The 27,086-nt window shown below is 43.3% G+C and overlaps 1 protein-coding gene across 22 annotated transcripts in view; it reads left to right on the plus strand.

Moving 5' to 3' along the window:
* Window positions 1-27,086, plus strand: part of APBB2 (amyloid beta precursor protein binding family B member 2) — a 586,942-nt gene that overhangs the window by 129,147 nt on the left and 430,709 nt on the right. For 2 of the 22 annotated variants that reach the window (XM_033946645.1, XM_033946672.1), the window contains exon 4: window positions 4,670-4,872. The exons of 19 other annotated variants lie outside the window; for them this stretch is intronic. The gene's annotated coding sequence lies outside the window, so the exon portion shown is untranslated. Of the gene's footprint in view, window positions 1-4,669; window positions 4,873-7,581; window positions 7,601-27,086 lie in introns of those variants that run through there. One more of the 22 variants, XM_033946719.1, reaches the window with a different exon arrangement.

The following is a 27,086-nucleotide window of genomic DNA, read 5'->3' on the forward strand; positions in this document are numbered from 1 at the left end:
CCTTTCAGCGTCCTTCTCCCCACTCCTTCTCTACCGCCCCGGGTGCAGCACAGCCGGCCAGGTCCCCTTACTTTTGTGGCACTTCCCCGACCGACTGACAACAGCCCCGGTCCGACAAACCTCCCTGCCCTTAACTGCGAATCTAAATTACCTTATTACAGCTGCTGTAAGAAGATAATTTAGATTCGCGGCTACAGGGCAGGGAGGATTGTCGGACCGGGGCTGTTGTCGGTCGGTCGGGGAAGTGCCACAAAAGTAAGGGGACCTGGCCGGCTGTGCTGCAACAGGGGCGGGGTGTGGCGGGGCGGACCGCCCCCTCCCTTGGTAGCCACTCGAACCGCGAGGCTACTCTCCTCCTTACCTGCACTGCCTGCAGCACAGAGCCGAACGGAAGTCTTCCCGACGTCAGCGCTGACGTCGGAGGGAGGGAGGGCTTTGTTTAAGCCCTCTCTCCCCTCCGACGTCAGCGCTGACATCGGGAAGACTTCCGTTCGGCTCTGTGATGCAAGCAGAGAAGGTAGGGAGAAGAGCCGCGCGACTGAGTACATCCAGCCCCGCGGGATCCCCGCGACCCTCGGAGGCGTCCCCACGGGATCCCCGCGACCCTAGGGGGCGTCCCCACGGGATCCCCGTGACCCTAGGGGCGTCCCCACGGGATCCCCGTGACCCAAAGGGGGAACCCGCGGGTCCCGCGGGATTCCCGTCGTCCCCGTTCCCGTGCAGCTTTCTACTGGAGAGTGAATTACAGGTACTTTCAAGTGTCCCATGCAGGAATCTAACCCTATTTTCCCATAGGATCTACTATTTACTTTTCCGCAGTTTTGAGGCCGGAATGTGTAATGTTGGAACCTAACCTCCTATTTCCCATAGACTCAACATTTTAATTATTTGTGATTTTGTGGTTCACAAACATTCGATAACCGTACTACAGTGAATAGTGGACTGTACTTGCACTATATATCTGACTTCTCTTTAACCTTGTTGCTGTGTGCCAGCATCAAGGGTTGAGATTTGTGTGTATATGGCCCCTCCCTATATCCTTATGTGTGGGTATTGAGATTTTTCTGTGCCTTAGTATGTTGGATATAAACAGAGAAACAGATTAAGACCATATGGTCTATCCAGTTTGCCCATCAGTGCCATCTCCTATCCCTTTCTGTCCCCTTGAGATCCCATATACCTGTCCAAAGCACACTTGCTCTCACCCTTTCTCTTCAACAAATCCACCATCTTATCCAGACGTGTGTAGGCAATAAAAATGATCTCTTGAGACAGTATGCAAATTAAATTGCAAAGCTAAAATAAGATGTTGGTTGTTTTCTTCCTCTGAGACTCTTGCTCTTTGGGTTCTTAATTTTGCATTTCCTTGGCTCTCTGTTCAGGACTCCACGCCTCTGCCGAGACTCTTTGGATCTTTGAACTGCCGTTCCCTTTTTTTTTTTTTTCTCCTCTATAACAATTTCAAATTAACATCCAAAGAAACAACTTTGAATGAAACATATTAAGGCAAAGTTTATAAGAAATATCAATATATACAAGGCCATATCAATAAACTTTCACCCACCAGGTTTTGGGAACCAAGGAAGAAAATATAACACTGGTTAACAAGCATTTTGCTACTGGAGTTCTGTTACCTGTATGTTAACAAGAGTCACATGCTGACTCTAAATCTGAAAACAGTTTTCGTCTATCACATCCTGTTTTGTAAAGTTATGCGTCAAGTTTGTGTTTATTTCATTTTTGTCAATAACGCTACCGTGAAGTGTCTGTATTTTACTGTTTCTATAACAAAATATTGCATTTTAGGACTGCTCATCGATCACATATACCAGTAATTTGAAAGTTTATACTAAAAAGTGATTGTGCTGTTTTTTCTACGTGTGAATTTTTATATTATGTATGATGTAATTATTATGAACAGACGAGGTTGTGTTAACCATCCTGATAATTTCTGTTATGTCTGCGGACAATTTACTGCACAAGATCAACAAAAGAATCTGTCCTGCAGACTTCAAAGTGCATAGAAGCATTATTTTGGCTGTAAAGTTGGTGACCAAGATAAAGCACTTTTCAAAAAACTGGGTCTGCTGAAAAATTTTGTCAAGGCGATGGACAGAAATGGTAATACATTTCAGCACCTAAGAAGTAAGTTTGGTTTTGAGAAAAGTGAAGCCAAAATTAAAGAAGGTGTTTTTGTTGGTTCCAAAATTCGTGAACTGATCCTTCATGCATTCAAGCAGAAGCTGAAGAACAGAAGCTGGGTTTTCCTTTTCCTCAATTAACATTTACACACTAATTTCCTTTAGCACATGGTCATTAGAGCGGGAGCCCTTACCAACCTGGTTGCCATGCTAACCATGTGCTGATCGGTTAGCAGGTGTTGATGTAGCTGTGATTAGCGCTGGGCATGCCTACTCTCTGCTCCTAAATGCTCCTTGCTTCCCATATTTTTCACATATAAGAAGCATGTGCAGATGCCCAAACTTCCACGGGGCGCCTAAGCATATCACGAGGTAGTAGATTTTGCAAAGAGATGGTTCATCCACAGCTAGTTAATTGTGGGATGTTTAATTGCAGCTGCACTGAAACGGCCGTGCTGAATTGTTTTATTTCAAGCCAGGCACCAGTACTCCGGGGGTGCCGCAAGCTTGCTCATTACTTCTTCTTTGATATTTCCTCTTTGAAGCTGGCGTCTATTTACACGCTAGTTTTTGTGGGCTGCTTCTCTTTCACCTTGGGATTGTTTGCAATCTGCGAGAGTGTCTAACGGGTAGAGAGAACGTCCAAGCCAAGGCGATGGGAGTGGGTAATTTGGGCAAGGCCGCTGGTGTGCTGACTGCTGAAGAGGGGGGGAGGGTATCATTTTATAGGGGTATGGGGGCATTGCTTCCCCAAACACTGATTTGTACTGACCCAGACTTGGAATGGGAAGATTCATCATGGCCAGTATATCGCAATGAAATGGCCATGATAAACTGTCTGCAATTAATCATCCTAGACTTGTAGACTTTAACCTATGGTAAGCACACATTAATGCTTGCATGCAGCTTAGTAAAAGGGGCTCCTAAATGATTTGTTGTTTTAAGTGTTGAGTTGGACTTTTTTAAAGCATAGTTGTTTTTTTTTTGCGGGGGGCGTTAGTTTATTTCACTAGTTCTTTTTTGGTAATCCCACTTTTTTGTTACCTTGCTGGCTGGATCTATACCGATTTGCAGAGGTAAACAAACAGCTCTTTAGCTTATTCTTAAGCATTACATACAGCCCTTTTGAATCTATACCACACTGAAAGGCTGCACTCTTTGCTATATGGATTGCAAACTCTCTCCCTTTCTCTCCACCTTATTAGTAGCTGCGTAGCCACCTTCTACCCACCTTAAAAATATACTTGAGGCCCTCCCAATACGGTGGGTTTCCTGAAGAATGACTGCTTTTTAATGCACATTTCTCAGACTAGAGAATCTTATATGCATTATTGATGATTAGCTCCTTCACATTCCATGTCTCTCAGTTAATGCCCCCTTACTCATTTTCCATTCCACACTCAGTCATCAAATTGGCCTTTCATCCTTTTCAGTCACGCTGATCATTTGTATATGCTTCTTTCACTTGAATATATGCACTTGTATCCCTGACCATCCCCAATCTAACCGATCTTTTCACTTGAGCTAACCCTAACCCCTCCCAAACTCCCTCTACTCCCCATGAAACTCATGTGGTAAGCCACTTCCCCACCAATGCAGCCCTTTCACAATCACCATTAACTTTCCCTGACCAGCTCTCCTACTCCTGCCCCATCTAACAGTTTGTTGGAAATCTTAATATCATACTAACAGAATCGGTGTTCAGCAAATCAGCTCTACCCCATTCTTCATCATCCTCAGAATAATCACCCTCGGCAATACCAGCAGTTTTTTGAATTTCAATGCAATTATTTTGATCAGTTCATATCTCAAATCCGTCCTCAGTCCTGCATTTCACTCCTCACGTGTCTGAGGGCTAACTTTGTGCCATTCTTCCCTACCCTTACATTTCTGCAATTCCACCAAGTCTCCATTAGTTGCCACCAAGTATGCAGCAATGGTTTCAGGAATAGCAAAGTCCTACTTGTCGGCAAAATTCACACTCAACTTATTCACAGTAGCCCAAATTGTACATTCTTTTTTCGTAGTCTGCATTTATAACTATAGTTTGGGATGATTGTTGCCTTGGCTTTCTTGGTAAGCCATATTTCCCAGTCCCCTAGTCCTCAAATTCATTTTTTGATTATAAATTTGTGTACTTCACTAAGAATGATCTCAGGAAATTCTGCTTCTCCTTCATCCATTCCGGAACTCTGTGAGCTTGCTCTAATTCAAACTTGGGGTCTCGCTCATGTGGACACAATAATTCTACCAGTAATGTTTCCAAGTTTTATTTAAAATTTGATATACCGCTTAAAAAGTTGTCTAAGCGATGTACAAAGTCATGAGCAGATAAAATCAAGGGGGGACATAATTAGACAACAACGTACTTAAATGACATTGACATTGAAACAAGGGGGAAAGGGAGAGAAATACAGTTGGCTATAGGAGATAGAGACAATAAAGGTCAATACAGTAGGAGGGGGAGATGCTCTTTCTTCTTTCTAAAGTACAGGCCTGAAATATTGTTTACCTTTCATTTCCCTAAGGTGTCTGTAATTCTGTGATTTGAGCATCAGGGTCTGTCCACCAAATAAGCTACCTTGGCCTGCAGGATACCCACCTACTCCTGGAGGCAGGCAGATATGGCACCAGAGCAGCAGCAGGACCATAGGAAACTCCAGAAGTATAGCAGCAAGCAGAGAAGTCTCCAGAGGACAGTGGCCGTGCCCAGATGTGGTAGCAGTAGCAGGTAGATAAGATCTGGGAGGGGAGAAAAGTGACAGACTCCCAAGAGTGTCAGCAGCAGATGGCTGCTTCAAAAGTTATGCTTGGAGGTTTTGGTGGTGGGGGAAGGGAAGAAAAAGTGTTTAGATCTATGTAATTAGGCTTGTTTTTGTTTTCAATTAACTTTCCTTGTGTACTTTGGTGATATGATGGCTTTTTTTTAATGAATTTTGCAATACTTCCTATCCCTTTTGTGGTTTGTCCTGTTTTTGTGTCCTTAAGCCAAGTTTTCCTGTTATGTTTTTGGTTTTATCCTTGTATTGTTAACCACTTTGATATTCATTGGAAGAGCAGTACAGTAAAACCTTGGTTTGCGAGCATAATTCATTCCAGAAGAATGCTTGTAATCCAAAGCACTCATATCAAAGCGAATTTCCCCATAGGAAATAATGGAAACTCAGATGATTCGTTCCACAACCCAAAAACCTTAATACAAATTACTGTGCGTACTTGTATTCGCAAGACCTTACTCATTTAGAACAAGTCACTACACTCCCGCAGCGTCAGAGAGAACCATCAGCTCAGATGTGATGTGTGTATATTGTATGTGCTTCTATTGCAAGACTGTGCTTGTATATCAAGTTAAAATTTAATAAAATGTTTTACTTGTCTTGCAAAACACTTGCAAACCAAGTTACTTGCAATTCAAGGTTTTACTGCATATCAAACCCTGCCATCTAATTTCTCTCTATCCTGTTTGAGATATAGCTCCCAGAACTGAAAACAGAATTCTAGATCTGTGTTTCTCAACCTTTTCAAGCCAAGTACCCCCTAAGCCTAAGAAATGCAACAGAGTACCCCTGCCCAAGCTCCGCCCCTGACCCACTCAAACTCTGCCCCTGACTCCACCCCCATAATAATAGTACTAATTGTAATGCAATTTCTTCCATCCATTTTTCATATACACACAATATAATCTTATTAAAACATAATGGTAACTACAAAATTATAAAAACACAAAGCACACTGTACACAGACTGTTAATTATCATTCCTATTCGGGGAGTTTTCAAAGAGGTCAAGGCTGCCTGGCTGGCCCGGGGAAGTCTTTTTGGCTGGCACTGCACATAGCCATGGCCAGCCCCTGCTACGTAGTTTCTGCTGGGGGAGGGACTGCTATGGAGTTTCTGCTGGGGGAGGAATGGAGCGTGTCTGCTCCTGATCAGCTTTGGGGGTGGGGGGGTGGAGGGTTGTGCAGGGGGTGGCAGGGAGGGCAGGGGTGAGAGTGGAGGGCAGGCAGGGATTCCTGGCGAGAGGCAGGGCAAGAAATCCCTGGCAGTGGCCAGGCCACATACCCCCAAGAGGCGCCTCACGTACCCCCTGGGGTACATGTACCGCAGGTTGAGAAACACTGTTCTAGATGATGCTTCACTGATCTGTACAGAGGTATGATCATGCTTTCGATTGTGACTGGAGCAGCCACAGAAGAGCTGCTGATAGCTTCATTTTTTTCACTGCACTTTGACATGGTTTAAAATGGTTGCTTCTGTCAGTTTAAAGCAGTGGTTCCTAACCCTGTCCTAAAGGACCACCAGTCAGTCGGGTTTTTAGAATAGCCCTAATGAATATACAAGAGAGATATTTGCATATAATGGAAGTGAGAGGCATGGAAATCTGTTCTATGCATATTCATTAGGGTTATCCTGAAAACTTGGCTGATGGTCCTCTAGGACAAGATTGGGAACCACTGGTTTTAAGTAAACTAAAAACAAAGCTGAGAGTATCCAGCAGTTCTGTTGGGTCTCCAACTTTTTAGCCAAGAGAAATAGTGTTCACCACCTGTCAAATAAGCCAGCTTGAATTTTGACCATGAGATTTTTCACTATAAAAATTGTATGACACGGACGTGGCACAAATCTGAGGGCTCATTAATAATGCTCTGTACCTGAGAATTCCAGCCTTGATAGCCATGATGATTAGCCTAATTTCAATGTACTATATATCAGAAGGTTCATAAACATCATGATGAAGGATGAATCTGAATTGGATTTAGATATTTCTCACTAATCCTTTGGAGAGGGTCAGACCTTTTTAATAAAACAGGGGAGATTGGATTTGGGCATCCATTTGAGTAGATTGTGACATGCTTTGCATTTAGCATAGCTAGATCTGTTTATAGACTGCTAAGGACCTTTGTGTTGTTCCAGCCTGTGGCAACCTTAAGTACAGTTCCTGGACTTGGCTGATCAGGACTTACAATCTTTAAGAGGGAGGAAGTTGTCCAGAGATGACAGAGGTTGTTTGACTGTAGAGTAGAGAATTACACTGGGACGAGTACCCATGGTTAACCGTGGGATGGGATGGGTATAGAGACCAGAGCCTGTGAGGACAGGGTCGAACTTTGTCCACTTGTCATTCTCTAAAACTGTATCGCAAAATTGTGCCTCTTGAGATTTCTGGAGTGCCGTGACACACTGGTGAGGAGGAGAGTTGTCCACGCCCGCTGCCTGCCTACAGGACGTGCCTCTCGCAGTGAGAGGCACATCTGCAGGAAGTCAGCTGGAGCAGTTAACCCTCCTCCTGGCCGGCATCTCTCCTCCCTGCACCTCCCGGATCCTTCCACCAGTAGGTTGTGGCCAGATAGGCCTCCACGCATACGTTGACGTCCACGCACCTGGCTGGGGCACTGGATTTAGTGTGCCACCGGCCGGAAAGTTTATGAGACACTGCTCCAAAAGCTTGAGACTAGTATCGGTATGTAAAAATTTAATGCATCTTAGACAATCTTAGGCAACTGAATTCAATGATTTAAAAAAACTGCAGAAGCTGCTTTTGGAGTTAAATGAACTACTGTTAAATGACATCATTTGTGTCTTGGTCTGCCTTTGATGTGGCAACAAGAGTTTAAGTTCCTACCGTCTGCAACGTCCATCATATGCCCAGCTGCTTTAACATCTTATTGTTACTGCAATAGATTCATCCATTGTTTCTGGCATCAAGGGGCATTTCTAATATTTAATAAACACTTATTTTCCTGTTCATTCGCTACACAGTTTAGGTTCTTTTCTACACCCATGTTTGAAAGACAATGAAATTATCTTTTTAGATGATGTAGAAACACAGGCAATGGAATCATTGGGAAGGTTGTATCAAAACCAGATCGAAATGGAAGGCTGTATTTGTGATTTATAAACAGTTTACAGAATACAGAATATTGCCCCTTTTTATACTTTTAATAAAAAGATACATAATTGTATTGCCCACGTTTTTATCTAGCAAGGGTATATAGAAGTCACCTCCACCAAAGCTCCAGAATAATAAGATACTTTATTGAATATACATCAAATAATACGTCAGATAATACCAAGCAATGCGGATAGACATCAGATAATGTACAAGAAATATAAACACTAAACAAAGTACTTCACCATGTTTGGCACGCCCCCATCCAATATTGATCGGGAATCTGTTCGATCTGGAAGAGACCCAACCCACGGTTCCCGTGGCTGCGCAGCAAGATTCAAAGTCCAGTCTGTGACTCTCAGTCTTTTATAGCACAGAAAGTGCTGAATACCAGGCTGCCTCTTTCTCACAGACACTGCTGCTTCTGCAGTAACTACAGGTGTCTCCCTTATCTCCTAACTCTCACAGATGGAATGTTCACCGCTGCTCGAACCCTCCCTTATCCTTGTAGCTTGAGAGCCCTTCCTCGGCAAGACATGAAACAGTATAACACAAGCTGATAACGACTTGCTCTCATGAAAGTAAGCTGTAAGGCTGCCTAATTAAAGCAAGGGGATCGCAGCTGAAAAAGCAAGCATACATGAAGATTCACACCTAATAACCAAAGTGACCACTTGCCATGCCCTGGCCAGCCATGGGCATAACAGTAATCAAAACACATACATAGCAATAAACACAAAAATTTCAACACATACACAATAATGAAAGCAAAGCATAAAATCTCAAAGAATAGGCGACCAGCGCCTACATACAAATCAAAAAATGATTCAGCTCCTATATTTCATCATACAAAAGAGATGTCTTAAGTGTTTGAAGTTTGTCCAAATGAAGACAGCTCACAGGGATGGGGTAGGGATGGAGGTGGAACTTGTAGGAATAGGGTGGGGTTGGGAACAGAGCCTGCGAGGACAGGATGGGGATAGGGAAAAACTTTGGGCTCCTTTTATCAAAGTGCGCTAGCGGGGTTGGCGCGTTGGCTATTTCATCTCGCGCTAACTCCTGTGGCAAGCCAAAAAACTAATGTCTCGTCAATGGAAGCGTTAGCGACAAGCGCGGCAGGCGGTTTAACATGCGGTATTCCACGTGTTAAACCCCTACCGCAGCTTGATAAAAGGAGCCATTTGTCCCCATGTCATTGTCTACTTGTTGAGTATATTTATATTGTACTGTGAAAGGATCTTTAGACTCTGCCTCTTTGTTGAGGATTATCACTGTGATTTGTAGGCTGGGCTGAGAATAACTAATCAACAAACAATGGAAAAAGTCCTCGTTTTCCAACCAACACACTGCAAGGACTTCTGAACATAATTGTCTCCAATATGTGTGACATGTTTTGCAACAAAGCTCTCGGATGCCTGCGCTGATTATTCACAGAGTTTTTAAATCAGCATTAGTAGGTATAAGGTATATTTCATTGAGCTTAATGCATGCTACTTTATAATTTTATGCTTTCAATATCTAAAGTGCTTAGTGCTATCAGTTTTAATAATGACAGGAACCTGCACTTATCTTAAACTTTTTCAGCCGGTTTTTCTGTCATATGTTTTTGTGCCACGTAGATGCTGCCAATTAAGTTGAGACTGCAATTTTGACTTACAGTAGACTCTCTGCTAACCGGAACTCAAGCAAACAGAAAAAAAAAATCAAAGAAATACTGTAATATTAAAAAAAATAAATTAAAAAATTAAAATCAACTTCTGGCAGAAATTGAAGTGCAAACTTGGCATGCCACACCTGAGTACGCCCACGCTTTGTCTACCACATGTCCAGTAGTTTGTCTGGAACAGTTTATGGTATGGCATAGTATGGGGTATAGTATTAGTTAGGCCTATTTTTAATAGTAACTCTCAAGCAACCAGAAAATACATTTATCTGGCATATACCAATCCCCATGGGTGCTGGTTAACTGAGAGACTACTGATTTTGGAGGTAGACATGAAATGCATGAGATTCAAAGGGAGAACAGCTCCTTTAGTTCTTCAGGTAAAGCTGTGGCTGAAACAAGCACTTTTTAAATAATCTACATGTGCCTTTTAGCAGGTGTAAATCTCAATACAAACATTTTCCCCCCATACACATATATTCCCCTTGTAAAGAGAGGAATGCACATGTAGTTTTGAGTCCTGTCCAAGCTATGACCACACTTGTTCTCTTTAAAACTCTGTTTAAAATTCTGTGGTGGTGATTTTCAGGTGCAAACTGTGATTGTGAACCCTCCAGGGGCAGGGAAATACCTACTGTACTTGAATGAAACTTGCTTTGAGCTACCCTTGGAAAAGGAAGGAGCCAAATCCAAACAAATAATCAGGTGTAAGCATTAGCTTTTGTAAAATCAGTATTTCTCTATGTGTAAATGCCACTATTTCCACATGGATATGTTTCTAAATAATGGCTGTAGTAACAGTGAATGATGGCAGAGAAAGACCAACATGGCCCATCGAGTCTTCCTATTTCTGTGGATATTGCTTTCCTCCTCCCTGTCTTGTCTGCTCGCATCCTTGGGGTAATTTTTGACTCTGCTGTCTTCTCCACTCAGATCCAACAAACCGCTAAAACTTGTCTCTTCCTCTTTAATATTACCAAAATCCAACCTCTCCTCTCCAAGCATACTACCAAAACTCTTATCCACGCTCTCATCTTTCGCTTAGACTACTGCAACGTACTTCTCTCAGGTTTCCTGTGCATATGTCTCTCTCCCCTTTAATAAGTTCAAAATGCTTTCACGACTCATATTTTGTGAGAGCTGCCATGCTCACATTACCTTTCTCCTCAAATCACTTCACTGATTCGCCTTCCACTTCTGAATACAGTTTTAAACTCTTCTTACTGACTTACAAGTGCATTCACTCTGTAGCCTCTCAATATCTCCTCACTTATCTCCCCTAAGCTCCCTCCCATGAACTCTGTTCATCAGGTAAGTTCCTCTTATCTGTACCCTTCTCCTCCACTGCCAACTCCAGACTTTGTCCCTTCTTTCTTGCCGTATGCCTGGAACAAGCTGCCAGAGATGATACGTCATGCCCCGCCTCTAGCGGCATTCAAATCCAAGCTAAAAGCCCACTTTTTGAAGCTGCTCTTAACTCCTAATCACTTTCAGATACCTATACCCATTGTATTATTCCTTCTGCCAGAAACTTCCCAACCTGAAATATCCTATCTGTCCAAATTAGATTGTAAGCTCTTTTGAGCAGGGAATGCCTATTGATTATTAAATTTACAGCATTGCATACGCCTTTCAGCGCTATAAAAATGTTATATAGTAATAGTAGTAGGATTCTGTCTTCTGTGCATTGTAGGTTACTGCTATGTGGCATCAGAATTTGTGGGAATCCACAAACCATATTTTTCACTCCATAAGACGCACCCTAGATTTAGAGTAGGAAAACAAGAAAAAAAATCCATTCTGAATCAAATTACATTACATTAGTGATTTTTATTCCGCCATTACCTTGTGGTTCAAGGCGGATTACAGAAGAGGATTTCTGGACATGTCCAGAGGTTTAGAGTAGAGCGGGTTGCTTCAGAGGATTGAAATGTTTCATACGGTGTTAGTTAGTCTTCATGGATTTGTGTACTAATATATACCAGGCTCTGCTCCAGCCCCCCTCACTCCCTACCAGGCTCTACACTCAGCCCCCCTCACGCCAATCGGCTGGCCCTTCCCTTCTCTCCGACGTCTGAACTGACGTCGGGGGAAGGCTTGTGGGCCGGTGACATGCAATCGCACGCTTTCCCTTCCCTTCCTGGAATTGTGGCACAGTGGCGGCGAGCAGGGAGCAGTGACGACAGGCAGGCGAGCAGCAGTCAGCCCGTGTACCCCCAACAACGGGATATTTAAAAAGGTACGACGGGGTGGGTGGGGGGCATTAAAAAAAAAAAAAAAAAAAATTATCTTCGCTGCATAAGACGCACAGACATTTCCACCCACTTTTGGGTGGAAAAATGCATCTTATGGAATGAAAAATAATTAAATCCCCCCCCAAAAAAAACAAAAACAAAACCAAACCCTGACAACCCCTCTGTAGGATGAAATTTTAGCAGTTAAGACTGGGAAATTTGATAGAGATGGACAAGGTTATTGGGCCAAAGACAAATAAAAGAAATTATTTTTTTATTCATTAGGATTTGTTTACCACCTTTTCATGGAAAGATTCACCCAAAGCAGTTTACAATACATTGAATAACAATCAGATACTCTTAAGTATTTTCCCTATTTGTCCTGGCAGGCTCTCACAATCTGATTGTGGTACCTGGGGCAATGGCGGGTTAAGTGACTTGACTAAAGTTAATTCAGATGTATAAATAAAGATGTATCCAAGCTGCCAGCCACAGAACGTAACCACCTCCAAGAAGTTTCCTTATCCTGAACTGTGTTCTTAGGCTTCTGCAGCTGGCCTCATGATTGCTGTGGTTTTTTTCACTCCAGGTCTTGCTGTGTCTGAGTAAGTGAAACCAATGGCTTAGCCATTGTGCTGAGGCTGAAACGGTTCATTTACTCCAGGGATCTCAAAGTCCCTCCTCGAGGACCGCAATCCAGTCGGGTTTTCAGGATTTCCCCAATGAATATGCATTGAAAGCAGTGCATGCACATAGATCTCATGCATATTCATTGGGGAAATCCTGAAAACCCGACTGGATTGCAGCCCTCAAGGAGGGACTTTGAGACCCCTGATTTACTCGGACATGACAAGACCCACATCATGGAAATGTTTGATTCAGAAGGATTAATCATGCATTGGATTACTGTAAAATATTTTGTGAATCAGAGCAGATAAAAACAAAGAAGTGAAATACAAGCATATGTTTCTGGTTTAAAATTTAATTGTAGAGACAAAGCCACAAAAGCAAGGAAACTGGGCAGAGGCTGCAGCAGCTCCATTATTACTGTCTAGTTTGCGCAGATCACTATAGCTGGAATAAACATTAGCCAATGTGTCCCACAGTGGAGCTGCTCTTGTATTTATTACCCAGATTTATGATCCATGAGAAGGACAGCAAGAAACAGTAGTAATAGGAAAGATCTCTGAGACAAGTTGGTGCCCAATACCTCATCAATGTCCTTTTGCATACAAGCTGTGCAGGTTTGTCTGTTTCAGTTACATCTGACAATGCTTGCACTGGGGTCTCGCTGAGCCAGCATAATGCATGTGTGATGCCATTGTTTGCAGATAATTAACTTTGTGTCTGGAAACGTTGAGAGCAGATCAAGTTCTTGCGATCTCGGTGGAATCTTGTGAGCCCTCATATGCTGTATTGATGAACTGAGTGGTGCGAAAGTCTAATCACCAGAGCGTGTGTTGCTTTTGATGTTTCTGAATAAAGCAGTTCTGATGGGCACAGAATTAAAAATGATTCCAAACAAGAGAGTGCTAAGAACACCCTGTTGATTGTGAGGACCAGTACTGAGAATTATCCATAATTTACCTCTGTATTCAGTTGTAGTAAAACACTAATGTATGTGCAAGAGCCTTTCCTGTAGAAAGGCATGCATGTTGGTGATTGCATGCCTGCAGCTCCTGAGAAACCAGAGGGATTTCCAATGCTAGAGCATGAAAGATGTGTGATTGGGGAGATGGATAGAGACTGCTTTAAAACAATTTTACTTTTGATAAGCTGCTATTTCAGTCCCCATTTTTTAAGCTGTTCTTATTGAAGAACTAAATACAATATACAGAAGAAAGTATGGGTTATTTTGACTTAATCTTAGTCTCACTAGTATCAAAGATGTGTTTGTTTTTTTAAACAATTAAATAGCATCATCCTTCCTCCTCCCTCTAGAAGGAGTCCAGAAGCAGGAAGATAAGAGAACCTCCAATCATACACTTAGCACCAAAAATGGCTTTATATATTTACCAGAGAGCAACATGCTCTTGGTAAGGGAGTAGACCAGTAAGGTTTCTAAAGCAGCTGAAATTCTTTTCCATTGTATCTTTTTTTTTTTTTTTTCCTTTCATCTATCCCCAGCCTTTTCATAACTAATAAAAAGGTCATTTGAATTCTCCACTGGGACACGTTGGGGGCCATGGAAAATTTCAATTCAACAGTATACATTTACAGGCCAACAAAAAGGTCTTCAATTTCTTAATAGCTTGTATGGACAGTAGATATATCTCAAAACTGAAATCAGGTTGCGATATCACAGTTATGCCCAAAATACTTCCCCGATGCGCACAAAGAGAATTCCAGAAGTGTTGTATTTCTATACATAACCAAAGCATGCGAGTCAAGTCAGCCCCTGAGATTTATCTTTAGGACATTCATCTCTTAACAATTGTGTGCTTTCTGAAGAGAGATATGGGGGCCTTACACAAATCTTGTTTTGCATTTCTTGTAAATTATTTCAGTTATTTTAAGGCTATGGATTACTATATTTTTCACTCCATAAGACACACCTGACCATAAGATGCACCATAGATTTAGAGGAAAAGCCAAGAAAAAAAATTCTGAACCAAATAGTGTATCTTGTCCCACCACCCTGCCCTGTTTCCCCTCTGGTGGTCATGTGGTGGGACGGGGCAGGCATGCCTAGTGCTGGCAGGTAGGCAGGCAGGCATTCGGGTGCCCAGATCGCCAGGAAGTCTATCTTTATACCACATTTTCGACCAAAATTTCATCCAAGTCCGAAACACCCAGAACAAGACCATGTGGATGTGGGAGGGGCCAGTCCTGTAATGGACTGGCCACCCAGACATGGCAACAGAACAGTGGGGCACTGCCAGCTTGCATCTGATTGAACCTAAACCTCTGGGCACATGATGAAGGAGGAGGCTGCCAAAAAAAGAAGCAAGGCATGGGATATCTTTGGAAAATCCCTTCCGAGGGGGAGGAGTGAAGAGGCTCTGCTACTATGGGACTGGAGGAGCTGCAGTGCTATAGCCTGAGGCCAACTCTAGAGACCTTCCAAGAACCTCTCACCCAGGACTTCTAGGTCAAGAGCCCTTCTGACTTCTAACCAGCTGCAGCTCATATAGGTCCTGTGCTTCACGGTCCAGGAGCCACTAAAACAGCCATTTTCCAGCCATGGCAAAGTGACCTTAGAGTGTGGGAAAGACCCACCTAAGGGGATGCAAAGGCCCCTTTTTGCTGCAGCCCCAAAGTTTCTCACCATTAAAATTCAGAAAATGCTCCCCATTATACTTGGCACTGGGTTATTTTCTGCATGAAAAAAATGAGTCTATTTACCAGGGATCAGGCTGCAATAGTAAAGTAACAGTAGAAACTCATCAAAAAAATACTCAAGTCAAAGAGTATAGCCTCTTAAAACAACTTTTTTATTACAAAGTAAAAAGTATTGGAAAGACCACTGGGGCCCTGTGTTTTAGTAGATCCAATGCTGCCACGTGTCAGTGACTTGTAGCTGGAACAAGCCAGCATATGTTTTTGAAAAACAAATGGTGTGCTGCTGGCACACAGTATCATTGTCAGTCTCTTCCACCCCCCCCCCCCCCCGGTACCTTTTTTAAATTGCGCTTTATTGGCAGGAGCTTTCCATGCTCCTGCCCTTCCATCCGTAAACCGCTGCCTCCCGATATCTTCCAGCCGCTGCAGAGCGGTGCAGAAGGCAGGCGCGAGCTTTTCATGGCCTGCCTGGTCCTGCGCTGCTCTCTGAATAGCTTCGCGTACCATGAGAACTGACGGAAACTATTCTGAGAGCAGCGCGGGACCAGGCAGGCCGTGAAAAGCTTGTGCCTGCCTTCTGCATCGCTCTGTAGCAGCTGGAAGACATCAGGAGGCAGCGGTTTACGGAGGGACGGGCAGGAGCATGGAAAGCTCCTGCCAATAAAGCATAATTAAAAAAGGTACCTGGAGAGGGGGGTGTATTTGCTCCATAAGACGCACCCTTATTTCCACCCACTTTTTTGGGGAAAAGAAGTGCGTCTCATGGAGCAAAAAACACGGTAATCAAATTAACTATTTTTTGCACAATTGAACATTCACAATTAATCTTATCCAAGCATTGTTGTATTTGCCCGAGTTATGAGCAAATGTCTGCAATGCAAGCAGGCTTTCTCTCCTGGCCTGAAAGCCTTCCTACAGCAATAGAAACAGGAAGTTGCTTCAGAGGAGGCAGGAAAGTGCTCGAAGTTGATGGAAGAAGTCTGCTTGCATTGCAGATATTGCCCTGAGTCCCAGGCAAGTACAGTGATGCTTAACGTGACCATTTATTTTTCATCAAAATGGGACATCTATTAAATCTCAGTCCCTCCCTCAATCCTGCCCTAGCCCTGCCCCATCCCACCCTAGCCCCGCCCCCAATTTATTCCATTCATTTTTCATGTACACATATCTTATTCATAATGGTAATCATAAAATTTAAAAAAACACAAAGCACACTATATGCAGAGGAAATGTTAATTATCATTTATATTTGGGGGGTTTTCAAAGATGTTGAGGCAGATGACTTTAAAATATGCAATGTCAACTCAGTAACTATAGAAAAATAGACAAATATAGTGCAAAATATAGGCATCAGATATAAATTCTCAAAACTGACACTTTTTTTTTTTAAACATATGTTTATTAACAATGAAGCAACACATACAGTCAGGTGGCAACAACGCCAGCGCATAAAAGCAGATATCAGATGACATATAGAAAGAACAGGCATAGGCAAACAAACCATAAACATCAGGAGGTCTGAAGTAATCCATTAACAAGAATCACAGGAAAAATCCCCACCCGAAGTCTGTGCAAACTCCACCTATTTTTTCTCCTTTGTTGGTGTTTGTGGGCGCAAAACTGACACATTTTGATTATTAAATTGAAAATAAAATCATTTTTCCTACCTTTGCTATCTGATGATTTCATGAGTCTCTGGTTGCGTTTCCTTCTGACTGTGCATCCTTTCTTTCATTTCTTTCTGCACTCAGGCCCAACAATTGTCCCTTTCTATTCCCTCCCTCCTTCCTTCCTATATCCTTAGTGCCCCCAGTGCTCCTTCCTATGTCCTTAGTGCCCCCAGTGCCTACTTCCTATGTCCTTTGTGCCCCCAGTGTCTCCTTCCTATGTCTTTAGTGCCCCTTCCTGTGTCCTTAGTGTCCCCAGTTCCCCTTCCTATGTCCTTAGTGCCCCTTCCTGTGTCCTTGGTGCCCCCAGTGCCCCCTTCCCATGTCCTTGGTGCCCCCAGTGCCTCCTTCCCGTGTCCTTAGTGCCCCCAGTACCTCCTTCTCATGTCCTTAGTGCTCCTTCCTATGTCTTTAGTGCTCCTCCCTTGCCAAAGCCAGCCTGATTGCCTGCCTCCCCCTCACTGCCTTCCAGCCTAAAAAGAAGCTCTGGAATGAGGGAGGCATAGAATGTGAAACAGGGTAGATTCAGGAGGAATCTAAGGAAATACTTCACAGAAAGGGTAGTAAATATGTGGAACGGTCTCCTGGTGAAGGCGAAAACTATCTGAATTAAAAGAAGCATGGGACAAGCACATAGGATCTCTATGGGAGAGGAAGTGATAATAGATAGAATGGATGGGCATAGTAGATAAGGTTGTATGTTCTTTATCTGCTGACATTTTCTGTTTCTGTGTAACATAATTTCCATTATGTCCTAGAGATCAATCCAAGGACTTCAGATTATGTCCATTTACTAGCAGGTGGAGATAGCGAGTGACAGCGCTCTGCCAAATAAGATACTATGCAGTTCTTTATTTGTTGCTGGCTCCTGGCCTGTCCCTCAGGTCTAGTAGAGCTTGGGGGGGGGGGGGAGTTTCAACAGTGTCCATCTAGAACAGGGATCTCAAAGTCCCTCCTTGAGGGCCGCAATCCAGTTGGGTTTTCAAGATTTCCCCAATGAATATGCATTGAAAGCAGTGCATGCACATAGATTTCATGCATATTCATTGGGGAAATCCTGAAAACCCAACTAGATTGCGGCCCTCAAGGAGGGACTTTGAGACCCCTGATCTAGAAGTTAGGTATACACCTGAAAGTGTCGGCCTCCCCCCCCAAAAAAAAAAAAAAATCTTTTTCTTTTGTTTGACTAGTCCAGGGATGGGCAACTCCTCGAGGGCCGGAATCCAGTTGGGTTTTCAGGATTTCTCCAATGAATATGCATAAGATCTATTTGCATGCATTGCTTTCAATGCATATTCATTGGGGAAATCCTGAAAACCCAACAGGATTCCGGCCCTTGAGGTCTGGAGTTACCCACCCCTGGACTAGCCTCTCGTTGAGAATGACTAGTATCACCCTGCCTCTTTTAAAAAAAAAAAAAAAAAAAGCTGGTGCTGCTTTTGCAGTCAGCTATCTTGAGCGCCTCTGCCAACACATTTTGCCTGGGCACTCTGGATCTGTAAGTGCATCTCATTTTGTCTTTGCTTGGCATCTAAAATAGTTGTATGCTGTACCTGGTGTGAGAGCCAGGGAGCAGCATTGGGTCTGCAATCTGAGGTGATTGCACATCTTCTCCCAGTCTCCTGTCTTAAATGCGAGGGGAGCACCAGGTTTTGGTGAGCTCAGTGGTTTCTCACTTGGCGTCTGGGCTGTGCAGGGGTATCTTGGAAGCACACTCGTGCTACTTGACAGCTGTGTCATTGCTGGGTCCCTTTTAGTCTGTAGGATATTCTGCTGTAGGTGATTTGCAGGGGCTTGAGTTGCCTGCCTGTTGCCACTCTGGACAGGATATGTCATAAGAACATAAGAACATAAGAACTGCCATCTCCGGATCAGACCCATGGTCCATCAAGTCCGGCGATCCGCACACGCGGAGGCCCAGTCAGGTATACACCTGATGTAGTTTTAGTCACCCATATCCCTCTATGCCTCTCATAAGGAGATGTGCATCTAATTTGCCTTTGAATCCCAGCACAGTGGATTCCTTGATAACCTCCTTTGGGAGAGCATTCCAGGCGTCTACCACTCTCTGCGTAAAACAGAACTTCCTGACATTTGTCCTGGACTTGTCCCCCCTTAGCTTCAAACCATGTCCTCTTGTCCGTGTCGCGTTGGACAATGTAAATAATTTATTTTCCTGCTCTATTTTATCGATGCCTTTCAGCATTTTGAACGTCTCGATCATGTCCCCTCGCAGCCTTCTCTTCTCAAGGGAGAACAGTCCTAGTTTCTTGAGTCGTTCCTCATATTCCAAATTCTCCATACCTCTTATTAACTTCGTTGCTCGTCTCTGCACCCTCTCTAACAGTTTTATATCCTTCTTTAGGTTGGGAGACCAATGTTGGACACAGTATTCCAAGTGTGGTCTGACCATTGCTCTATAAAGCGGTATTATGACTTTCTCCGATCTACTCGTGATTCCTTTCTTTATCATGCCTAACATTCTGTTTGCTTTCTTTGCCGCTGCCGCGCATTGTGCCGACGGCTTCAGGGTCCTATCTATCAGTACACCCAGGTCCTTTTCTTGTTCGCTCTTACCCAGAGTTGCGCCTGACATTCTATACTCGTATTCCTTATTCTTACTACCTAAATGCATTACTTTGCATTTCTCCACGTTGAACTTCATCTGCCATTGATCTGCCCATTTCTCTAACTGATACAAGTCGCTCTGGAGTTCCTCGCTATCCTCCTGCGATCTGATTGCCCGACATAGCTTTGTGTCGTCTGCAAACTTAATGATCTCACTGGATATTCCGTCTTCCAGGTCATTGATATAAATATTAAATAGGATCGGCCCAAGCACGGAGCCCTGGGGCACACCACTAGTCACTTTCTCCCAGTCTGAGAACTTTCCATTTATGCCCACTCTCTGCTTTCTGTTTTCCAACCATTTGCCTATCCACCTTTGTATATCTCCCTCTATTCCATGGCTTTGTAGTTTCCTGAGAAGCCTTTCATGTGGAACTTTGTCGAATGCTTTCTGGAAGTCCAAATATATTATGTCCACCGGCATTCCACTATCAATTTGCTTGTTCACGGTTTCGAAAAATTGAAGTAAATTCGTCAAACATGATTTCCCTTTCCTGAACCCATGTTGACTGGGTTTCATCAAGTCGTGTGTATCTAGGTGCCGGACTATGCTATCCTTGATCAGTGCTTCAACCATCTTTCCAGGGACAGACGTAAGACTCACAGGTCTGTAGTTGCCCGGTTCCCCTCTCGATCCTTTTTTGAAAATTGGCGTGACATTCGCTATCTTCCAGTCTTCTGGTATCTGTCCAGTTCTGATTGTCAGATTGGCAAGTTTCTGCAATAGCTCTCCGATTTCAACCTTCAATTCCTTTAAAACTCTCGGGTGAATTCCATCCGGTCCAGGGGATTTGTCACTTTTAAGTTTGTCTATCTGGCAGTATATCTGGTCCAACTCCACTTCAACTGTGGTGAGGCTGTCTTCTATTACTCCACTAAACACTTTCACTGCTTCTGGTATTTTAGCGGTATCCTCCTCCGTAAAGACGGACGCAAAGAAGGAATTTAGTTTGTCAGCAATTTGTTTATCTTCCTTGATGTACCCTTTCCTTCCCTGGTCGTCCAGGGGTCCCACCGCCTCTTTTGCGGGTTTTTTCCCTTTCACGTATCTAAAGAAGGGTTTGAAGTTTTTGGCTTCTTGCGCTATTTTTTCCTCATAGTCCTTTTTGGCATCCCTCACCGCCTTGTGACATTTCTTTTGATCATCTTTATGTATTTTCCATGCTTTGGTTGTTTTCATGTGTTTCCATTTTTTGAAAGAGTCCTTCTTTTCTTTTATGGCTACCCTCACCTGTCTGGTAAGCCATGCCGGTTCTCCCTTACCTTTTGTTCTCCCCTCTTTGGAGATCCTTGGAATGTGGAGATTTTGTGCTTCTGAGATAGTATTTTTCAGTAGGGACCATGCCTGGTCTACCGTTTCAAGTTTGTCCACCTTTTTCTTGAGTCGTTGTTTCACCATGGCTCTCATGCGATTGTATTTGCCCTTTTTAAAATTAAAGGTTTTGGTTAAGGTTTTGGCACGTTTTCTATTCCCAATGTCAAGCTTAAAGTTGATCACATTGTGATCGCTCGTCCCCAGCGGTACCGTAACTTCTACTTCTTTTGTCGGTCCCGTGAGGCCATTTAGTACCAAGTCCAGGGTGGCGTTGTCTCTTGTCGGCTCCTTTACCAATTGTTCCAGGAAGCAATCCCCTAGCACCTCCAAGAACTTGGCCTCCTTGCCGCAGTTGGAGGTTCCTAGTTTCCAGTCTATCCTCGGGAAATTGAAGTCTCCCAATATTATTACATTGCCCGTTTTGCTTTCTTGTTTGATTTCCTCTATCATTTCTGAGTCAGTTTCCTCCGCCTGTCCTGGGGGACGATAGTAAAGGCCAATTTTCGTGTCTGCGCTGTTTTGGCCAGGAATCTTGACCCAGAGGGACTCTAGCTTCTCTTTTGTTTCCGTTGTAGCCACTTCAACAGATTCTATTCCTTCCTGAACATATAGGGCAATACCTCCACCTTTCTGCCCTACTCGATCTCTTCTATATAGTTTGTATCCCTGCAGTACAGTGTCCCATTTGTTTTCTTCATTCCACCATGTTTCTGTTATGCCAATGATATCCATGTTCTCATGTCTTGCTATCGTCTCTAGTTCTCCCATTTTGTTTCCTAGACTTCTAGCATTTGTATACATGCATTTAAGTTCCCTTCGTGTTACCTTTTTGGACTTTCTACTCTTGGTTGTCCTTACAGTTTCCTTTACTGCTCCTGTGTTATCTCCCATGTTTGTTGTGTGGTCATCCCCTCCTGTGTCTGGGTTGTCCTTTCCTGCTTGTTCTCCTTTGTTGGCTGTGAGGTTGACCTCTTTTGTGTATGAGTAGTAGTCCTTTGTTCCTACGTCAGGGCATCCTGTTGTCCGTACCATCGACCGGTCGTCGACTGTCGGCTTTCCCCTGTCCTTCAGTTTAAAGCCTTCTCTATTGCTTTCTTCATGTTGCCTGCCAAAACTCTTGCTCCTTCCTTGTTGAGGTGTAGTCCATCCCTTCTGTAGTACTTGCTTTTTCCCCAGAACGCCGTCCAGTTTCGCACGAAGTCGAAGCCCTCGTCTTCGCACCATCGTCTCATCCAGGCGTTGATCACTTGCAATTCCCCTTGTCTCTTTCCATCTGCTCTTGGTACAGGGAGGATTTCAGAGAAGGCCACCTTCACCTCCCTGATCTTCAGTTGTCTTCCGAGTGAGCGGAGCTGGCCCTTCATCTCTTCCCTGTCATACTTCCGCCCGCTCACATCATTTGTTCCCACGTGGATAAGCACAGCGGTGTCCACTCCCCCTGCGCCATCTATGATCCTGGAGATCCTGTTGGTCACATCCTTTACTCTTGCTCCAGGCAGACAGGTGACGACTCTGTCCTCTCTTCCTCCTGCGGTGTGGCTGTCCACGTGTCGTATGATGGAGTCGCCTACGATGATCCCCATCTTCTTTATTCGGGAGTTCCTTGGGGGGCGTAGGTCCACGTCCTTGGAGTAGGGCCAGTCATTTTCCTCCAATGCTACTCTTGAAATTGTTTCCTGTTCTTTGAGCGGGGGGACATCTTCCTGTGCTCTCATTTTTCCTCCTGGTGTGCGGTTGTCTCCTACCTCGTCTTCGTTTTCTTCTGTGTTTGCATGGGTGTCTTCTCTATTCACATGGGTTTCCTGAGTACAGTTTTCCAGCCCTGGGATCTCTACGTGGTGCTGATGGGCTTCCTCTATGAACATTTCTAGATCCTTGACCTCGTCGTTTGGGTTGTACTCCACTAGAATCTTCTCCTGTACTCGGATTCTGTCTTCTAGTTCCATCACTGTTCCCTCCAATAGTCTTACCTGACATTTCAAGCTATCCATCTCCATGCATCGATCGCAAATGTATGCCTGGATCCCCGAAGGGAGGTAGTCATACATATTGCAGTCAATACAGAAGACAGGAAAGCTCATCTTCTGACTTCCTTGGGCTTCCATTTCGTGCTTTACTCGTGGGTTGTCTGAGTGATTTGATGTGACCTACTTCTGCTCTTTTTCCTATTGATCCTACCTCCCCCTTACCTTCTGACTTCCTGACTGCAGGCTTCCTATTTGAGTGAGTCTGTTTGTGTTACAGTGCCTGTGCCTTTGTGTGCTTGTGTCCCTTGCCTGCTGCTTCCTTGTGTTGCTTGTCTTGTTGTCTCTCTCGTGTGTGCTGTCTCTGCTCTACCTCACCTTGATTGTATGTGCAGGTTGGTTTCTTTTTGTGTCTGTCTCTTTCTTATCTTCTGTGTCTGTCGGTTCCTTACCGGTCTGGGGTCCGGCGCTGCCTCTGACGTGTAGGGGGTGGGCGGAGCGTACTCTCGCCGCTTCCCCGAGTCTTCGGCTCTCCTTCCTTCGGCTCTCCTTCCTCTAAATTAGTGCATCCTCGGTTGTTACAGCCTTGTCAGAGCAGCAGTGGAGATAGGGGTTTATTCCAGCATAGGAGCCAAATTTGCAACAGTCTCAGGGTTAAATGAACTAAAGCGTCCAATCATCTAACAAACAACCCAATTTAAACATTGAGCATGCTTCCCCAGTTGCCTAAAATATATTGAAATATGACTATATTTGAGATTCTTTCCTTTCAGGTAATGCCTGGAAATCCATATTCTTATGAACCTTAAAGCTGTTGTGAGCCATATGCTATGTGACGGTTACTATTTTCAACCCAGCCAGATCTTTGGACACCTGTTCTAATGGTAGTTAAAATTCTATATCCATAGCTTTGATCTGTGCTTAAATCTTTGATCACTGCATCACTGAGCTGACGATGATCAGGACCAACAGAGATCTGAGTAAAGTCAGGATTTATTTCCAGTTCAGTAGTAGAATCCAACATTTTTCCAATTGGGATCTGCCCATTTGTTGTTGCTTAATGTTTTGCCATCTAAAGCAGTCATCAATTGCCTGAATGGTAGTTTGCATGTGTTTAGGTTATGGACCGTCCACACCTACTTCTTTTGTTGATTTTTCTCATCATAATGCATTAGTCCTTCCTTCCAGTGTTTTCATTATGGGAATCACCTCCAATAGCTTGAAGAGTTGTTTGTTTTTTTTGTCTGCTCTTCTTTTTCTCAGCTATGCAGCCAAATTATAAGCAATTATTTTTACACGAGCCCTTTCCTTTAGTTGCTTTTGTAGGAACAAAATGCCACAGATATCTACCTCCTGACTCCATATAAACTGTGTAATGTTCCTCTCACCACATCTGGATCATTTTTCCATTCTTTCCTGCCTTTAACATGACCCTGGTACCATGACGATGATCAACAAAGAAAATGCAACTAAGAACATAAGAATAACCTTACTGAGTCAGACAAATGGTCTATCAAGCCCAATAGCCCGTTCTCATGGTGGCCAATCCAGGTTCCTAGTACTTGGCCAAAACCCTAGGAGTGGCAACATTCCATGCTACTGGTCCAGGGCAAGCAGTGGCTTCCCCCATGTCTTTCTCAATAATAGACTATGGACTTTTCCTCCAGGAAATTGTCCAAACCTTTCTTAAAACCATCTTCACTATCCGCTCTTACCACAACCTCTGCTGCATTTCCTTCTCAAACTCTACATCCAATTTTTTTCATGATTCTTACTTGAGCCCTCTTCACTTTGTTGTGATCAACCACCAAAGCAGTGTCCAAGTGGGTGATAAGTCCTGCATCAATCCAGGCAGAGTAAAAATGCTGCCTATCCATAGGGGACTTCTGCTGGGGTTGCAATGAAAGACTAGAATTAGCATATAATGCTCTTGGATATATTTGTTGAATTGTCCATCCCAGGTATAGTCTTGCCCGGAAGCGTTTCATGAAAATTTTGGCTTGATTTTTAAATTCTTGATCCATAGAACAGATTCTCCGGATTCGGAGATATTGGTAAAGCCTGTTTTAGCCTGGTAGGGTGACAACTGTCATATGAGAGAGAGGTGTTTTTATCAGTGGTCTTGCGAAAACTAGTTGATTCATCTTTGTCACCTTCACATCCAAAAACGTGACCTCCTTGATGTTATGTGTCATAGTAAATTTCAGATTCTTGTCAATGGCATTAAGCCATCCAGTAAAGTCCACTAAGGCTTGTTGCGTGTTTGTCCAGATGAAAAAAAAAGTGTCATCTATAAAGCGAACCCAGATGCTAATATATTGACACCACTGAGATTTATAAAGATGGCTTTCTTCAAAATCCATGACATAAAGGTTAGCCACACTTGGGGCCATGGCTGTACCTGTTTGCAGGTAAAGGGGTTTGCAGATAAAAGGTGTTATCAGACTGAAAATAATTATTTTGTAAAACAGCCAGACTTTTTAAGGAAAGATGCTGGAACACGTTGGGAAGATTGTATATTTTCAAGAACCTTACTGATAATATCAATGGCAGCCTTTATATGCATTACAGTAGGGTTGCTCAAGTCTGATCCTCGAGATCTACTGGCAGGCCAGGTTTTCAGGCTATCCACAATGAACATGCATGAGAGAGATTTGCATACCAAGAAGGCAGTGCAGGCAAATCTCTCTCATGCATATTCATTTTGAATATCTTGAAAACCTGACTTGCCAGTAGATCTCGAGGACCAGACTTGGGCAGCCCTGCATCACAGTATATGCTAATCCTAGTCTTATTTCAACCCCAGCAGAAGTCCCCTGTGGATAGACAAGTTTGTGTATTAACATATTCTGCTAAAGCTCCAATGGTAGCAAAAATCATATGAAAACATTGGCATATCTTGTCTATGCATGAGACCTTGAGGAAGGGACCATGCATTATTTTTCGAGGCCTAAAAATCTCACTAATCACCTAACAGTAAGTCAGTTAATTATATGGGGGAAATAATGACATCCAGGGGCCATCATCCATGCAATGAATGTACAATGTGTGATACTTCTCTGAACTGCCAACATCTTAACTCATCTTCGTAGTGGTAAGACATACAAATTACATGGAGTTATGTACGTTATTTGCCCATGTCAGATGATGTATGTGGGTTGTACTACAAGACAAGTAATGATAAGATTACTTGAACACAAGAATAGAATACACACTACAGTAGAAACAGCTCCTAATGTTCCTCGCTGCATTGAGAGAGCTCACACCTTTCAGGATCTCCGGTGGCTTGTGATTGAACAAATTTCTGAAGCGTTTGTTGAAGATAAGAGGGCCTGTATATATTTAGGTGAACAATATTAGATTCTTGAGCTTGGTACCGTGATGCCTGGTGGATTAAATTAAAATATTGAATGGAACTCTTTATTGTATAATGGTTTTTTTAATCTTTTCTTAGTGTGCGAACAATAAAGTTTAATTTTGCCTGATATGACGTCACCTTTCCAGTTTAAAAGTTTCAGCTCGTCTTCCCTTCCGTTCTGCTTGCTGGTAGCACTGCTCTCTTGGCTGCATGCTCTCTCGGAATGTTCATGAGATTGTGGCATTGGAATTTTACATGTGGCTCCTGAGCTTGGTGTAGAGCCTGATAACCTGAAGAAGAAGCCAGGATTCAAAATATGAATATACGGCAGCACCAATTAATGGAACGCTGAGAAATATGACCGGGGAGACACCTGAGATAAGCACTGCAAACTGCGCCAGTTTGGAGCATTTAATCTTGATAAGTTGGCAACAAATGATATAACATAATTATAAGGTTTGCACAAAGCACAATCACTTTTTCACGTGTTTTGCACTTATATAATTTAAACACACAGAGTGTACATCTATGATGGTATGTAGCGTGGCTTGAAAAAGAGCCTGCTTAATATGTATAAGCCTGGAACTCTGGCCATTTTTCCAGTGTCCTGTTAGCTTTCATAATCACACTGAGGGTATACTTACTATAAAAATTATAAATGATTTGATTTGATACTATTTGAGAATTCCCTTATTGGATTTTTCTATATACCTGGAGAGCAAAAGGCAAACCATAATGAAGTAAAGGAAGCAATCCTCACCTGGCTTCAGATGCAGCTGAAAAACTTCTCTGTAGGAATGCAGAAGCTAGTTGAACGATGCAACAAATGGGGACTATGTGGAAAAGTGATATGTTCAATTGCTCACAGTTACTTCTATTAAAGCTGTTAAATATATTTTGCCTTTACTTTTTGATTTACCCTCGTATTTATGTTCTTCATTATAGC

The sequence above is a fragment of the Geotrypetes seraphini genome, chromosome 1 (assembly GCF_902459505.1).
Source record: "Geotrypetes seraphini chromosome 1, aGeoSer1.1, whole genome shotgun sequence".
NCBI lineage: Eukaryota > Metazoa > Chordata > Amphibia > Gymnophiona > Dermophiidae > Geotrypetes > Geotrypetes seraphini.